General features: G+C 48.2%; 1 protein-coding gene and 1 long non-coding RNA gene across 2 annotated transcripts in view; one reads left to right on the forward strand and one right to left on the reverse strand.

Moving 5' to 3' along the window:
* Positions 1 to 1,037, reverse strand: LOC143437652 (uncharacterized). Its single transcript, XR_013107001.1, has 2 exons — positions 819 to 1,037; positions 1 to 436 (listed from the first exon to the last, which is right to left on the reverse strand). It is a non-coding gene; the product is annotated as an uncharacterized LOC143437652 (long non-coding RNA).
* Positions 1,038 to 1,244: 207 nt separating this feature from the next.
* Taok3 (TAO kinase 3) overlaps positions 1,245 to 16,928 on the forward strand; it is a 155,332-nt gene continuing 139,648 nt past the window's right edge. Inside the window, exons 1-2 of the mRNA XM_076922572.1 lie at positions 1,245 to 1,454; positions 13,268 to 13,361. The gene's annotated coding sequence lies outside the window, so the exon portion shown is untranslated. The remainder of the gene's footprint in view (positions 1,455 to 13,267; positions 13,362 to 16,928) is intronic.

The raw sequence follows: 16,928 nt of genomic DNA on the forward strand, positions 1-16,928 counted from the left end.
TGTTGGTGTGAGCCTTTAATTGCAGCCAGAGGCAGGGGCAGGCAGATCCCTAGCCCAAAGCCAACCTGTCCACATACAGAGTTCTAGGCCAGTAGGCCAGCCTGGGCTACATAGTGAGACCCAATCTCAGATAAATAAATACAAATTAATATTTTTGTAGTAGAGCGTTGACCAGGATTTGAGTGTCCACATTGACGAGACTTAGGGTGAAAACGAGTTCCCGCAGAAAACTGCTTTGAGCTTCCACCGTCAACCGAAACAACACAGCCATTTCCACACAAATATGAGACAGGTACTGGTGAACTTTAATCTCTGGTAAGCACTATGCTTCAGCGTGGCTTATTAGAATGGAGCCAGGTTATTGCAGGTTGCACTTGGGGTCAAAGCTCACCGGCCTTCCGTCTTTTCCGCCTTTGGTTCATTAAAGCCTGTGGCCCTGAAAGATTCAGTTGGATATGCTTGCTGGAATTTTGCCAAAGTCAGCGGGGTTCCCCCTAACCCCAACTCCTGTAACCGTGGTAATCAAAACTCACAAATGAGCATTTCTTTTCACCTTTCTTTCTTTCTCTCTTTCTTTTTTTTCTTGGCTTCTGAGAGAAGGTCTAGCTAGATACCCCAGGCTGGGTTCAAACCTGAGGCGATCTTCCTGCTTCTGCCTACAGAGTATTGGTATTCACATCGCATCCATTTTTAAATGTGCCCAGACCTTGTTAAGCACTTAGCTGAGTCCACAGATTTTTTTTTTTCCTCCCGTGTAGTAAACTGAGGTCCCGCTGAACAAGGAAATGCAATACCCCTGAGAGGTAGAAAATATTTACAAGCCCCAGGCGGAAAGCGTTCCTTAAGGATGACTAGGAGCTGTGAAAGGTCCAGAGGAAGACCCGTTCAGCCCCACGAGCTCTCTACGGTGATCTCCCAAGACAGGCCAAGGCGTGGGGAAGAGAGCCACGAACTTTGACCCCTGCGATGCACAAACAAGGCTGACCGCGCCCGAAGCGGGCCACCGGTAACCCAAGTAGAGAGAGCTTCCGCGTTTGAGGGAGCCACGCCCATCTGACCCCGCCCACCACTAGCTCCGCCAATCCTCTGGATCCATCGACCGCTCGGGTTTCCCAGGCAAAGGCAAGCGAACGCCTATATGCGGCCTGGACCCTGAGACCGGCGATCAGGGAAGGTCAGTAGAGAGCCTATCAGAGCATGGATGTGGGCGGGGTCGAGTGGAGGCGGGGCGCGCTCCGCACAGTCGGGTGCGATTGGTCACCCCTGGCGGAGCCGCACCTCGGACAGCAGCAGCGGCGGCAGCCTAGAGTCCTGCGTGGAGAGTGGGGCGCGACGGGGACTCGCGGGCGGAGGCTGCGCGTGGGGACTCAGCACGCGAAGACCCAGCACGAGAGCGGCTCCGGGCACGAGTGAGAGGAGGCGTCGGCGCCGGGGCTGCGGGTGACAGCGCTGAGGTGAGAGCGCGGGCGCCAGAGTGACAGCCCGAGTCCCCGCGCAGCGGCCGCGAGCATCCCGGGAGCGGAGTTGCTAGCGGTTCTGCCAGTGCGCCCGGGGACGGGGAAGGACCGGGAAGGACGGGGACGGGGAGTGAGTTGGGGACCCTAAGAGGGATCGCGGAGAGTGAGAGGACCAGGATGGGGACAGGGACGGTGAGGTGAAGGAGTGAACTCCGAGGGAGACTGCGGGTGAGCGAGGGGACCCAAAGAGAAATGGGGAAAGCAAGATGAGGAGGGGACCGAGAAATACCGCGGGAGAGCAAGAGGACAAGACAGGACGGAGCAATGGGATTAACGAGGCGACTTGAAGAAGGACTCTGGGCTATGGGATAAGCGAGAGAACCCCAGAGGGACTGCGACGGTAGGGTGAGCGAGGAGATCCGCCCCAGATGGACCGGTGGGAAAAGCAGACGGGACCCAGAGAGGGACACTCAGAGGGACTGGGACTGCAGACTGAGCAGGGTGACTTGAGAGAACCCAGGCAGCGGGGTGAAGGAAGGGGACTCTAGAGGGACCGAGACAAAAAATAAGCAAAGGAGACTTCAAGGGAGGTGAGGGTAGTGGTTCTGAAACTGTGCCCTCGAAATGGGTGTGAAGAGGACCTCAGGAGGGCTTAGGGCAGCTGAGTGAAGGGAGGGGTCCCCAAAAGGGGCCAAGACAGACGGGTGTGGACTGAGGGAGCCAGAGCAGGGACAGCACCGAGAGTCCAAGCAGAGCCGGGTGAGTGAGGTACCAGAGAAGAGCTTGGGTTTCTGATCCCGCAACCAGCCACCTGGGGAAAAGCACGGGCAGTCTGGGCCCGAGTGGCATTGAGTGGGGACAGCAGCAGTGCTGACACCTGGACAACACTGATGTTCCACTTCTAAGAACCGGAGGTCTCCCTGAGGGTTGAGCTCCTGGACGCTGGGAGGGGGTCATGTGATGGGCCCGGGAGTGAAAGACATGAATCCCAAGGGCTGGCCAAGAGCTAGCCAGACGATTTGTAGAGATTAGACCAGCGCCTCACCTATTCTAAACGGAAGGCTGGCTTCCCATCTCTTCCCTAAAGTTTGACCTGGGGGTTCCTTGATGATGGATATGGGGGGGGGGGGGGACCAGAGGGGCTTACTTCCATTCACCCCATCCCAAGTAGTTGGAGGGAGGGATCTTTTAGAAGATTAATTAGGATGTTAAATTTAATGCTCTTAAAGCACCAGGCTTTTTGTTTTGTTTTGTTTTGTTTTGTTTTGTTTTGTTTTGTTTTGTTTCAGTTCTGGATTTTCCTTTCCACTCCACAAGGAGTTAAGAAACTTTCTTCCCATTTGGCAGCCTGTCCCTATCAGTGTTTACAGTGCACACTTAGGAGAACCAGGGCAGGTTTGTAGTTAGGGCTGTTTAACTTTGATGTGTCAGACACAGTTGGAAGGTCATACTCAATTTTTCAAAACAGTTGCTGGGGCCACTTTCTAGGCAAGTTGAGGAGCCAGAGCAGACACTGTAGGTCTATCTCAAGGCCAGGACAAAGAGCTGAGGCAATAGAATGGTGGTGGTGGGGTGGGGGTGGGGACGCTGAGGGGGCAGGGTAGGCTTCTACTCTGATGCATGTGAAAATTCCATGCCCCCGTGCTGGTATATATTGATGTGGCCCCAACCCCCTCTGGAGGGAGACTCCCCATGCACTTTGCTTGGTCATCAACTTTATATTTGAAGATTTTTAAGGAATCATGGTGGGTTTTTTTTTTTTTTTTCCTTCAGTTATTTTGGGGAGAGGGTAGGATTTACAAAGCAGTGAGCTCTCATCACGACACTTTGATAATATGGCTTGTATTTTTAAAATCCTTTTCTCTATTTCTAATGTTGTTTTTTTTCTTTTTTGCTGTTTTATTCATTTTAGAAACTTAAGACGTGAACATTTCAGGAAAATAACGGAGATGTAACTAATATTCTGTTTCTGTTGTTTAGACGGCTCCTCTGGGTCAGGTTTAGAGTATGTGGTGTTTGAAACCCTTTGCCTGGGCATGACAGCAGGACTCAGGATGCTGAGACAGGATCATTTTGAGTTAGAGGCTAGCCTGGGCTACATTGTACCAAGTTAGCTTGGGTCTGAGACTCTGTTTCAAAATATTGAAGAAATATTTTGCCTGTGTTTAGCACTAGACAGCTGGGCTAAAACTATACTGTATACTGTCCTAGTAGACACAATATAGGGTTGGGCTATCAAGCCTAAAGCCCTGGACTTGGTCCCCAGAACAACAGCAAAAGAAAAGGCTTGCCTAGATCTGCTATTGATTTGTTTAGATGCAGAGAGAGAGAGAGAGAGAGAGAGAGAGAGAGAGAGAGAGAGAGAGAATATCAAAGCCCACCAATGCCAAGGCAAGTGACCTTCCCACTGAGCCACACTGCCAGCCTCGATGTCATTTCCGTCCAAGATCTGAAATGGTTTTCAGCAGGGCAGCAGTAAACAAAAGGCTAGCTCTGTCAAGGCAGCTCTGGTGATGCTGGAAATCCCACCCTCAACGAATCCCCCCCCCCCCCACTAGGAATCCACCTGCTAGAGCTCCACCCCTGTGAAACTCAGTTAATACTGAGAACAGAACCGGCCGAAGCAAGCACAGATATTTTTTTTTTCAGAATTCAATGAAGAACTAAAGTTAATTGGGGTGGAGTAGAGAGTGGGGCGGGAGGTGTGGGGTGGGGATTAAGCCAGTTAACTCCTGTGTCTATTCATCCTGGGGGTAAGGCATGAGGGGAAGGAGGTGCTCTGAGTGGGAAGCCCAGCACCAGCCCTTCCAGGACGTTCTAGAAGTGTCTGACCGTGAAAATGTTTTCTCCTATCTTGTGAGCTCAGTTCTGACTGGTGGGAATGGTCATATCTAAAGACAAAACAATAAATGTGTTTCCTTGTATGAAAAGGAAGTACCCGGCTCCTCTCCTGAGTTATCACCTAGGCAACCAAGGCAGCCACTTTATGCTACGGTGTTGACCCAGGGATGGAGGAGACAGACAAGGGGAGTAAAATTCTTAGTGATAAGAGGAGTCCATAATGTTCTTCCCTGGGAAGGGGGTGTGGAAGGGAAGGGATGTGTGTGTGAGATCTTGATATGTTTGTTCATTTAGAAGGCTTGTCTCTGCAGGGCAGTGGTGCGCGCACACCTTTAATCCCAGCACTTGGGAGGCAGAGGCAGGTGGGTTTCTGAGTTCGAGGCCAGCCTGGTCTACAGAGTGAGTTCCAGGACAGCCAGGGCTACACAGAGAAACCCTGTCTCGAAAAACAAAACAAAACAAAAACAAAACAAGACAAACAAACAAACAAAAAAAGAAGGCTTGTCTCCTGCTTAAAAACAAACTTCCTTGGCAAGAGATTCAGATGAGTACTCGGTCCCTCACCTTAGTCTCAGGCTAGCTGGAGCCCAGGAAACCTAATAACCCATTAAATACCTTCCTTACTGCTTGAGTCTCTTACAGTCGATCCATTGTGCTCTGGGAGGCTGCCTGGCTATCTAGCGTGGCTTACCAGGCAAGCCACCCTGAACAGACATCTTCATTGCTAGTCAGCATTCATAAACGCATGGGTCTTCCGTAGATCAGGGTGTGGGAGTGGAGCAAGAATTGAAGAGCTGACGCAGGACGATCACCAAGTCTTACTTGCACGCGTGTGTTACATATAGACACATTTTCCCTTGAGAATGAATGTTCACCCGGTTTAAATGTCTTCCTTCCCTCCCCCCGCCAAAAAAAAACCCCACACACACACACACACACACACACACACACACACACACACACACACACACACACACAGACCATGATGCTTTGTATATGCTCGGCCCAGGGAGTGGCACTATTAGGAGGTGTGGCCCTGTGGGAGTGGGCGTGGCGTTGCTGGAGGAGGCGTGGCCTTGTTGGAGGAGGTGTGTTACTGAGGAGGTGGGCTTCCTCGTCCTAGCTGCCTGGAAGCCAGCATTCTGCTAGCAGCCTTCAAATAAAGATATAGAATTTTCAGTTCCTCCTGCACCGTGCCTACCTGTATGCTGCCAACCTTTTATTCCTGGATTAAACCGAAACTCTATAGTATATACTCATTTTCAATTTTTTATTATATTCATTTATCTACTGTGTGTATGTATAGGCTCATGTGTGTGTGGAGGTCAGAGGTCAACTTGCAGAAGTTGGATCTCTTCTTCTGTCATGTGGGTCCTGGGGATCAAACTCATGTCATCGGGCTTGGTGGCAAGAGCCTTTAACCACTGAACAATCTCACCAGCCCTATGCTTAGTTATTTCTTTTATAAGCAAGGACTTATTTATTTATTTTATTCTATATGTGTGGGTGGGTTTTTTTTCCTGAATGTGTAGGTCTGTGCACTGCATGTGTGCCCCGTTCCTGTGACGGACAGCAGGGAACATCAGATACCCTAGAACTCAAATTAGAGATGGTCGTGAGCCACCATTAGATGGTGGGAACTGAACCTAGGTCCTCTGCAAGAGCAGCCAGTGCTCTTAACCGCTGGACCATATCTCCAGAGCTGCCAGCCCTGGATTTATGCTCATGGGTTTCACTTTCTGTCTGTCTGTCACTGGCATGTGTCCATGCAAACAAGGGTTCAAATACATCTTGCTCCCCCACCACAACACTAATTAAAGCAGAAAGCTTTCTTAAATAAACAAATAACTCAATTGATCTTGGCAGTAAACACACTACACAGCAACATAGTTCATGGCCAATTTTCTGTTCTGTTGAGACTATAAGCCTTTTTAACTTTTTTTTAAATTTAATTTTTAACGAGTATCTTTTATTTATCCTTTGACCACTCCAGAAGAGTATACAATATAGCATGATCATATCCAACCCATATACACCCTCTAGACACCTTCCAACATGGCTCCCTCCCACCTTCATGTCCGTGCACCCCTCCACTACCCTCCTCCCCTCCCTCCACGCTCATGCATGCGTGTGTATGTGATCCACTGAGTGTGTAGGTAGCCATGGCTGCCTGGAGTTCAGAGTACAATGGCCCGTCTAGCCCAGGAGGCACCATCTCACGTTCCTGCCCCTTCCACCTCACAGCCACACCCCTTCCACCTCACAGCCACACCCCTTCCACCTCACAGTTACGCCCCTTTCCCCTCACGACTTGGCCCCTTCCCCTCACAGGCCTGTCCCAGCTTTCCTCACTGCCCCACCCCTTGCCCATAGCCCCGCCCCTTGCCCGCCTCACACCCCTTACACAGCCCCGCCCCATCTTTACAGGCCTGCCCCATCATCACAGCCCCACCTCTTCCTCCTCACAGCCCCGCCCCTTGCCCATAGCCCCACCCCTTGCCCACCTCACACCCCTTACACAGCCCCGCCCCATCTTTACAGGCCTGCCTCGTCATCACAGCCCCACCTCTTCCTCCTCACAGCCCCGCCTCTTCCTCTAACTCGCACGTGGTTTCTGCTCCATTTTCTTCAGCGTTCCTGGAGCCTCAAAGGCCTGGGAGGAGCAGGGGACGCACGTGTCTGTTTTAGGGCAGAGCACCCACCTGTCACTTAGTGACAATACTGTGTCCGGTTATGAGTCCGCTCGCTCACTGCCACCCACTTCCGGGAGAAGCACTAATCGTGGGGATAAACACAGAGTTTGTTTTTTGAATGTGTAAGTACACATATTTTATTATTATATTGATTTAGATGATGGGGCGCAAACTCAGGGCCTCAAATATGCCAGGCGAGTGGCCTGTCAGGGAGTTACAGCCCCTCCACAGATATTTTCAAAAACTACATTGACATAGCTTTTAAGTGATCTGGGTCAAGATTTTATAGTAGAGATAGAAAGTTAAAAGGTGCTTTGTGAAACTTTATACTTTTATTGTCTCTGAAAAAAATTATTTTTCTGGTTTTGGTTTGGTTTTGTGACAAGGTCTTACTCTATAAGCCCAGGCTGACCTTGAACTCTCGACAGTCTCTCTCCTCTCAGCTTCCCAAGTTCTAGAATTACAGGCATGAGCCACCGTGCCTGGCTTGCAAAATTCCATGTTTCCATGTTTCCATGTTTCTCACTGCCTGGCCTGTGAGCTGAGGAAATGGATAGGCGGCACATCTTTGTACAACCTGGACAAGACCGGCTTCACTCAGCTTTGCACACCCCAGGGCAAGTGTGAACCATGAGATAGGAAGTGTGCTCACTACACTACGTGTTCATAAGAATGAGGAAGTGAATTGATGATCCTCAAATGGATAGGTCACATTTATGTCTCCTTTCTAGTCCTCGGGGGCTAAGGCTCATCAGAAGGATGTGAAGGGGCCGGGGGCTGTCAAGATGCCTGAGTCTGTTGAAGCACTTGCCTCTAACCCTTATGATCAGAGATCCTTCCACCTCACGTACAGATGGGAAGAGAGAAATGACTACAAAGCTATCCTCCTGAGCTCCACATGTGTGTGCCAGGCGTGCTCACATACGTAGGCATGCACATACACACACAGAATAAGAAATGAAATTAGGGCAGAGCTGGGGTTGGATATGACAAGATACGTTGTTTACATGTATGAAATCATCAGAGAGAAAATTAAGGCTATTCTGTGGGCTGGAGAGAAGGCTCAGCAGTTAGGAATGTGCCCTGTTCTTGAAGAAGACCCAGATTCAGTTCCTAGTACCCACATCAGATGCTTCACAACACCCCGTAACTCTAGCATCCAGTAACTCTGTTCTTCTTGGGTATCTGCAATCACACACACACACACACACACACACACACACACACTTAAAAACAATACTTTTTTTAAAGAAAGGTGTTCTAGTCAAAATAAATACTTTATATAATAAAGGCTGTGGGGAGAGATGGGATTCCCTTTGGACAACAGAGCAGATGTCAGCATTTCGTTGTTTGACACTGTGGAAGACGAGTGTCTTAGATTCAGAAAGACCCAAGCACTTTCTTTGGCTTCATCACTGTGCCACCTACCTGGCCCTAAGTAAGTTGGTGACGTTGAAAGTGTCACTTTTTTTTTTTTCATCAATAGGAATATATAGTTCTCCAGACTCTTGGATTGAATGAATGAAGAACCCCATTAATTGCCAAGCATGGTCAGAAACACTGCTCAGTCAGCCGCACTGGTTGCTTCTTTTAACCCCTTGAGGCCCATTTCTGTAGCCAGCTTTGCTGGACTCTCACCAATCATTTGCTCAACTGTGTGACAGCCAACTCCAGAAAGAACATTTAGGGAAACCGAGGCTCAAAGAAAGTCAGTGACTTCCTGAGATCATGCAGACAATAGCTAGCTTGATCCAGATGGACTAAATCAGTTTCTTTGTTTTCCTGTGCTGGAGACCAAGGCAGGAGCTCTACCACTGAGCTGGCTTTTTACACGGAAGCCCTCCATGCTCCATCTCCACACGTCTGTCCCATTGTGTGCAAGTAGGTCTCTTTCTGCTGAGCCATCTCTCCAGTCCCCAGTCTCAACTTTTCTTCCATTGGATATACACAGATACTGTCTGACTTCCTCAGAGTAGGACTCCAATTCCCTGTCTATTCAGAGCTACAGATCAATCTCCTGGCAGATTAGCAACATGTTCTTGGGTTTGGCTACCTTGTTTTTTTTCACACATTTATTTCATGTGTATTGGGGAGGTGGCAGGGCATGCCCATGGAGGTCAGAGGACAATAGAGGGAGTCGATTCTTAACTCTCCCCTGAGCCTGCTCACCTACCTGCTGGCCATGAGCTTCCTGCTATGCTGTGGGTCCATCTTTGCCTCTGCTCTTCCAATGCCTCTGCCCCTCACCTTCCAGATCCTTCTGTTTTGTTTTTGTGTTGTGCTGGGCCTGGGCCCAGGGCCATGCATGAGCCGCGGACAAGTGCTCTACCACTGCACAGAGCAGCCGTCACTGGTGAGACCTCTGACTGCCCTCGTTGATTCTCTCTCAAATTCCCGAAGTGCTTATGAATGCTTCCCTTGTTCTAGACTATTTTGATCGTCCATTCTAAGGTTTATACTTCCCTTCTTCATAGATGTCCGCTCATCTTCCTGATTTTAGAAGGACAGTCTCTTATGTTTCTAACCTTACAGCGGATATCTTAATTACTGAGTTGTATTAAATTGTAATACTTTAGATTCAAACTAGTATTTATGTCTAGTTATGCAGAGAGTTGCAGAATGCAACTGTCACTGCAGGCGATGTTAACAAGGGCAGTTCTTAAGGGAGGCTCTACCTCTGAGCATGACATTCACAACGTCTGACATCAGGCGCCCAGGACCTGGACACCCCCATGGTCATTTTCAACATTTCACTTTGACTCTCTTGGTTTTTCGAGACAGGGTTTCTCTGTATAGCCCAGGCTAACCCGGAACTCGCTCTATAGATCAGGCTGGCCTCAAACTCAGAGATCTGCCTGCCTCTGCCTCCCATGTTCACTTTGACTGTTAAAGCTGGAGGTCTGTTGTTCTCTTTCCTTGGACAGTGTTTTCATTGTCTGGGTCCTTTGGAGTTCAGTTCTGCTGTCTCTGGGTCTTATCAACAACTAAAGTAAGAGTCTAAGGTTGGAGAGGAGGTTCAGTCTGTAAAGTGTTCACGGGAACCTGAGTCTGGATCCTTAGCACCCAATAAAAGTAGGTGGGAGCTGCCGAGACAGCTTGGCAGGGAAAGAACCCTGCCACCAATTCTTGGGATGCCTGTGGTGGGAGGCGAGAGCTGACTCTCGTAGTTTGTCTTCAGACTCATGGTTTGACATGTATGCTCATAGTCACACACACATTTCCACCCGCATATATTCAAAGTAAGTAAAAATATAATTTAAAAATTCTTGTTTTAATTTTAATTAAAAATTTTTATGAGCATGAATGTTTTGCTTGCATATGTGCACCATATGACTGCAGTGACTGAGGGCGCCAGAAGGGGGCATCAGATACTCTGGAACTGGAGTTGTCAGCTGTCATATAGATGCCGAGAACCATATCCTGGCCCTCTGCAATAGCAGCAAGTACTCTGAACCATCTCTCTAGCATCCTACCAAAAAAAATTTTTTTTTTAAAACCAGATGTGGTAGGGCACATCTGTAATCCTGGTACTGTGGAGGTGGAGGCAGATAGATTGGGGTTTCCTGGCCTATTTAGTGGAATCAAGGAGCAATAGGTGCAGTGAGAGACACCTACCTGTCTCCAAACAATAAGGTAGAGAGTGGGTGAGAAAGATACTGACATCAGCAGAACTCTGGCTTCTACCTGCAAGCACATACAGGCTTACCCAGAAATGCATGTGCACCTGGGCACACACATGCACATGTGCACATGCACACATGTATAAACACTCACCCACAGGTACATAGACACACACAAGCACGCACATACACACAGATGCATGCGTGCACACATACATGCACACATGCACACTCACACGAATACACACGCAAACATGCACACATGTACTTCTCTGTTACATGCAACAGAAGATAGTGGTGGAGTCAGTCAGGAAAGCTTCACACCCCGATCTTCCAAAACAAAGGCCTTCCTTTCAAGAATGATCACTTGCTAGCTGAGCACAAATCAACTTGGGGGACAACCCCACCTTTCCAACTGAATTCTTCTCCCCAGCACTTGCTAACTTCTACCAGAGAAACAAACCATTTTGTTTGTTCATCTTAAATCCCTCCACCAGCACTCAGGGCCCACAGAGAGATTGTTGTTTGACTCAGTGGCATCACCTAACTAGTGGGTTAGTGAATATTTGTTGAATGACTAATAGAAATCTGGCTTGAGCAAGTTCTCCAATTGGTTGGCTGTAAGGGTTTCGTTATTTTGAGCATAAGGAAGTAAAAACCCAGAGGAAGGAAAATATAGTTTGGAAGCATAGCTGTGTCCGTTTTGCTCTCTGGATTTTAGGTTTGTCTTTTGGGTTAGACTTGTGTTTCTCTCTTTTGACCATAGGAGCCAAGAAGAACTCATCTTAGGCAGGAGAAAAATATTTAAAACTGATCGTTGTGAGGTAACCTCTCTGATGCCTGTGCCACCTTCTTAGGCAATTTAAAGTCACAGTAATCAGGAGGCCAGCTCCAGAACATTAGCCCCTTGGGGACTTTTCACTAGGTCTCCATTGGTTACAATATTGATGCTGCAAACCGGTCAAATCAAACTCCTCACGTTAAGTGAGGGATGTTCTCAGCTCTCTGCATGTCCAGAGTCATTGCCTTTGAAGCGGTTTTAAGCCTGATTTAAAACAACAGAGCACCGTCCAGATCTTTTTGCCTGCTGGCACCCATACCCATCTCCAGCCTGCATTTGAATGAAATACCAAGAACAGGCAAGCCCTCACTTCCACATACCAGGTTCTGAAAAGGTCTCTGTCTCGTTTTCCACTGTCTCCCATGTAAGCCAGGCTGGCCTTGAACTTGCCATCCTCCCAACTTAGCCTCCCCAGTATAGGGCTTACTGGCAAGAGATGCCAAGCCTGAGAAGTCTTCATAGTTGTCAGCGGCAGCCAGACCACAGTGCTGTTTGTACATCAACTGCTGTCAGCTGGCCCAGTTGCCATCCTAGAGCCTTCAGTCTCTGCCATGTGGAACTTCTCTTTCCCGTTTATATATAACCCCACCTCCCCAAATCCTAGACTCCCTCCTGCTCACCACAGTATTCTAGTGCCAAGAACCACGTTTTGAATGGAGGAGCGGTTCTCAACCTTCCTAGTGCTATGCCCTTTAACACAGTTCCTCATGTTGTGGTAACCCCCAACCATAAAATTGCTACTTTGTAACTATAATTTTGTATAATGTTAATATTAATGTAAATTATATATTTATTATTAATATAAATTAATAATGTTATATTAAGGTTAATAATGTTAATGTGGGTATGCAGGATTTCTGATATGTGACCCCCTCAAAGGGTCACTAGCCACAAGTTGAGAACCACTAAAATAGAGCAAGCTACTCGGAGTGGAAGATTTGGGTTTTTTAATTTATGTGTATGTCAGTGCGTGCGTAGGCGTGTGCCCAGGAAAGCCAGAAGTGGGCTTTGGGTGCCTTGGAACTAGAGGTACAGGCATCTATGAGCCACTCGCTGTGGGTGCTGAGGTCCAAACCCCAGACTCTGGCTGAGCTGCAAGCCCTCCTAACCGTGGAGCCTTCTCCCCAGCCTCTCCCTCCACAGCTCGTCTTTTAGACACCTTCTCACTGTGTCCTTGAACTCACTCTGAAGCCCAGACAGGCCCTACTAGCCCAAGCAAGACTTGAACTTGGAAGCATCCTGTTTCGTTCCTCCCCTCCCTGCTTACCCACTAGGACAGGTTCAGTAACGGGAAGTTTTAGAGAAAGCATAAAACCTGACACAAACTGTCTCTTTGAATTGGGCAGTCACTGGTGCCTAATGAACCTTTCTGGATGGCTCTCCGTTTGAGCCCATGGTGGTAGTGTCCTAGATCCTAGATGTTTCTGGTGTTGGTAGTGCCAGCCTTAAATCTCCTTCAGGGGATCACTAGTTGAGACAGACAGAGAGACAGAGAGAGGCAGAGAGAGAGAGAGAGAGACAGAGAGAGAGAGAGAGAGACAGAGAGAGAGACAGAGGGGCAGAGAGAGAGACAGAGAGAGACAGAGAGAGAGACAGAGAGAGAGACAGAGAGAGAGAGAAAGACAGAGGGGCAGAGAGAGAGACAGAGAGCGAGCAGATTGGCACCACCCAGAGGCACATGCACCTGCAAGGGCCAATGGGCGTCAGAACAGGAAATAGCGCCGCAGGCTGCTGGGCCTGATAGCACTGTGGGGCACGCTCCTCATGCTTGTTCAGCTGTAGTTCCTCATAAGGATTTCATGGGGTGTCTTGCAGACTTTCCATACGTGAGCTTCAGACAGAAGACGCTGTAGATTTGAAAACTAAAATGTGAAGACAACCTGACTGCTCTTCATACTCAAGGAAGCAGGTGAGTGCCTCTTGACAGGGTGTGTCCCTCCAAAGCTCCCAGAGCTCACAGGCAGAGAGATGAGGGGTGCGTTCACATAGCAGATGTTAACTATGCCGCTGTCTTTATGGAGGCCAGTAGCCCGGCCTACCTGGCCCGGCCCTGCCTGGTGTTTACTGAAGCAGCAGACATTGACCCAAGAATGTCATCGATTTTTTTTTTTTTTAACATGGTATTTGTTTAGCTAACTCCTCTTTGTTCTCTTTGGTAGGAACTGAGAGTGGAGGTGTTGGGGGCATACTGGGGGGTACTGGAATCTTGTTTTAGAGCATTCTTTCCCCAAATGTCAAAATGCAAAGCCCTGTAAAGTGCTCTTGAGGCTCCCGGTCTGACCAGGAAGTGCTGCTCAAGTCTCACTTGAGTCTCTGTTAAGAACTTCCTTTCTCGGGATGAAGGCACTTAATGGCCTAGTGGTGTCCTTGTCACTGAAGCTGGTCTCAGCTTTATCTTTTCTGTGAGCCAGAGTCAGTCTTTCAAAGAACCTCTCCTTTCAGGCTTATGGGCTACTGGGGCGAGATTAAATTTAAAGTCTCTCGTATGCAGGCTTGGACATTGAAGGGCCTGCGTTTAGAAGGTCTGATGTACGTAAGCATATATGGTTTTAAATTTTACATTGAGTGTCTCCTTATAAAGCAACTCATGCTGACACGCCCTTCATGCTCGGAGCCATTAAAACTTCCTGAATTTCATGTGAGCACTCAGGGCCTTCACTCAACGTCCAGCTAAGAGGCATGAAGTTGAGAGGCGTCAGACCCACAGGCCATGTTTAATTAGTGGTTTGATGGAGTTGAGCTTCTGGGTCAGTTTTTGGAAACTTAGAGTTTTTCACTTTCCCTCTCCTTTTGGATGAGTCAGGGCAAGGCCAGGCTGCCGACAGAGTGTCCTAATCTTGGCAGAGGAGCCCTTGAAGAAGATGTTGTAAATGTGCTAACCAGCACCTTCTTAAAGGTGGATGCAGCCACCTACACGGATGCCTCAGCAGTAACACACGTCAAGGCTAAACTATACAAAATGGCCCAGACCATAACAATCTCACTTCCTAGATTTCTTATTTCAAAGAATGGGAAAACAGGGTCAAAGAGAGGCAGCTTCTCACCCGTGAGTTCAGTCTCAGAGACGCGGAGATCAAAGGGTTTGAGACACCTTTACTTTGTTTTCTCACTATTTGAAATCATTTTAGTGACTAGGATTAGTTACTAACTGAAGGAGCAGAAAAGATACCTTAGCCATGAGGTCATTAATTTCCGGGACAACTCCAGTCCATAAAATAAAGTCAGATGACTCAAGCAAGGAGGGAACTTGTTTTATTTACTTTACAGCCCACTCACTGCCCCTCCTCCTGGCCACCCCCCATTCTTCCCCCTTCCCCTTCTCCTCTGAGAGGGTGAAGGCTCCTCTCTGTATTCCTCCCCCATCATCAACTCTCTGTGACTCTGGGTGCATCATCTCCCACTGAGGACAGACAAGACAGCCCAGCTAGAAGAATATAGCCCAGGGACAGGCAACAGCTTTTGGCATAGCCCTCCCCCCAACCCCAGTTGTTTGGCACCCACATGAAGACCAGGTTACACATCCACTACACATGTGGTGGGAGGGGGGAGGGGGTGCCTAGGTCCAGCCCACGTATGCATTTTGGTTGATGGTTCAGTCTCTGAGAGCCGCAAGAGTTGGGGGGGGGGAGGAGGTAACTTTTAATTGACAGCCTGTTACTTTGTATGTTAAAGTTAGTCTAAGTAATTCTCCCAGGGAAAGCTGCCTTTGTGACTTTTCAGCTCGTTTTATCAACTCTACCAGGTGATAGGACCAAGGATTGAGGGAATTGTGTGGGCTGACACGCAGCCCTGGACAAACTCAAGCATCTTCCATGTCTGCTGTGTAAATCCATTGTTGTCATGTTGTGTAGGAGGCATTGATCTTTCAGATGTGTGCGGCCGATTCCGCTCAGGCCTCTATCTAAAGAAAAGAGGAAATTAAAATGTTCAGATAACCTTTGAAATATGATGCCAAAGTGTATGTGTGTGAGGGAGGGAGGGATGGGAGAGCAAGGAGGGACAGAGACAGACAGACAGACACACACATACACACACACACACACACACACACACACACACACACACACACACTACGAATTGCAGCCTCTCAGAGAGCTTTCAGAATGGGCTGAATATAGATTTCAGTCCAGAAGTGTCCTTGTCTGAGCTGGGAGTGGGGGAGGAAGTGGGTGGGGCCTCAGCCGACAGATTACTGCAGATCTTAATTGAGTCAGGGAAGGTGGAAGTCACTGCACATCCCATCTGTCTGTGCCTGTTGGTTTAACCAGTGGTGGCAGTTCGTGGGTCCCATCCAGATGACAAGGCTCACCCTCCCGAGTAAGCTGACACGGCATGTGCTGACCCTTCTCTCTGGTTTCCCCGGGGTCACAGTCCTTATCTCTGGCCTGCAAAGATCACATGGACCCCTTGTGTGCAAGGCCACATGTTAGCAGGGGGGGAGGGACAGCTTCACAGTGAGATGCTATATTTCCTGGTTTAAATTATTACAGAGTTAGTTTTCCAGAACATCCCTATGCATTGGGACCATCACATGAAATGTTAAGTCAGAACCAAAAAAAAAAAAAAAAAAAAAAAAAAAAAAAAAAAACCTCTGATGGGGCCTGAAGTTGTAGGTTGTTCTGGTTGGGCCCTGGTGATGGCCTAGAAAGGAAGCCCTGTGGGGTGGAGGGGGCTGACATCTGGGCCCAGGTACTTAAATAATGCAAAGGCCAGTGCGTTTTAGAGGAGTCCTGGGAATGTATGTCTGTGTATTTATGTACACACATCTATACAGACATAATGTACATATGTGTATATATAATTCATGCACATACACTAAAATACATATACACATGCATATGTATATACACACACACACCCGATAACCTACCAGAAGCATGCATCTCAAACTGGATCCAAGATCCATGAGGAGATTAAATGAGATAATGTCTGCAAAGCCCAAAGTTGATCATATGTCAAGGGAAGAGCCTGTGACTGGTAGCCATGTTCATTCTTGCTGCTTTGAGGTAAAACAGGTATTATTTATAGCTTTACCAGAAAAAGAGTGTGTGTAATATTTATATATATATATAAGTATTATATATATAAATATTATATATACACATATATATATATAAATTTTTTTTCTCACCGAGAAGTCTCTTTCAAAGCCAAGCTGCATTTGCCCCACAGGTTGTCCAGTCACTGGACAGTATCAGGAAACACTGTCTAAACCATGCCGGTGCCATCTGCCTGCCCTCGTCAGCCCTCCACAGGCTGTTAGCATCTGTCTTTTCTTGTGTACCCTCTGACCTTGATGTATGTGTCCTGCCAAATGCTGCCAATAAGCCCCCAAGGTCCCACCCACCTTGTGCAACAGCTCAGGGAGTCAGAGACCCTGTCACCGGTGTGTTCTTAGTTCTTAGAGGTTGTCCCACCCTGACCTCTGCACTGTGGCTCTGGGTCAGCCCCCCTGCATTACTCCCTGCATTACTCT

The sequence above is a fragment of the Arvicanthis niloticus genome, chromosome 24 (genome assembly GCF_011762505.2).
Source record: "Arvicanthis niloticus isolate mArvNil1 chromosome 24, mArvNil1.pat.X, whole genome shotgun sequence".
NCBI lineage: Eukaryota > Metazoa > Chordata > Mammalia > Rodentia > Muridae > Arvicanthis > Arvicanthis niloticus.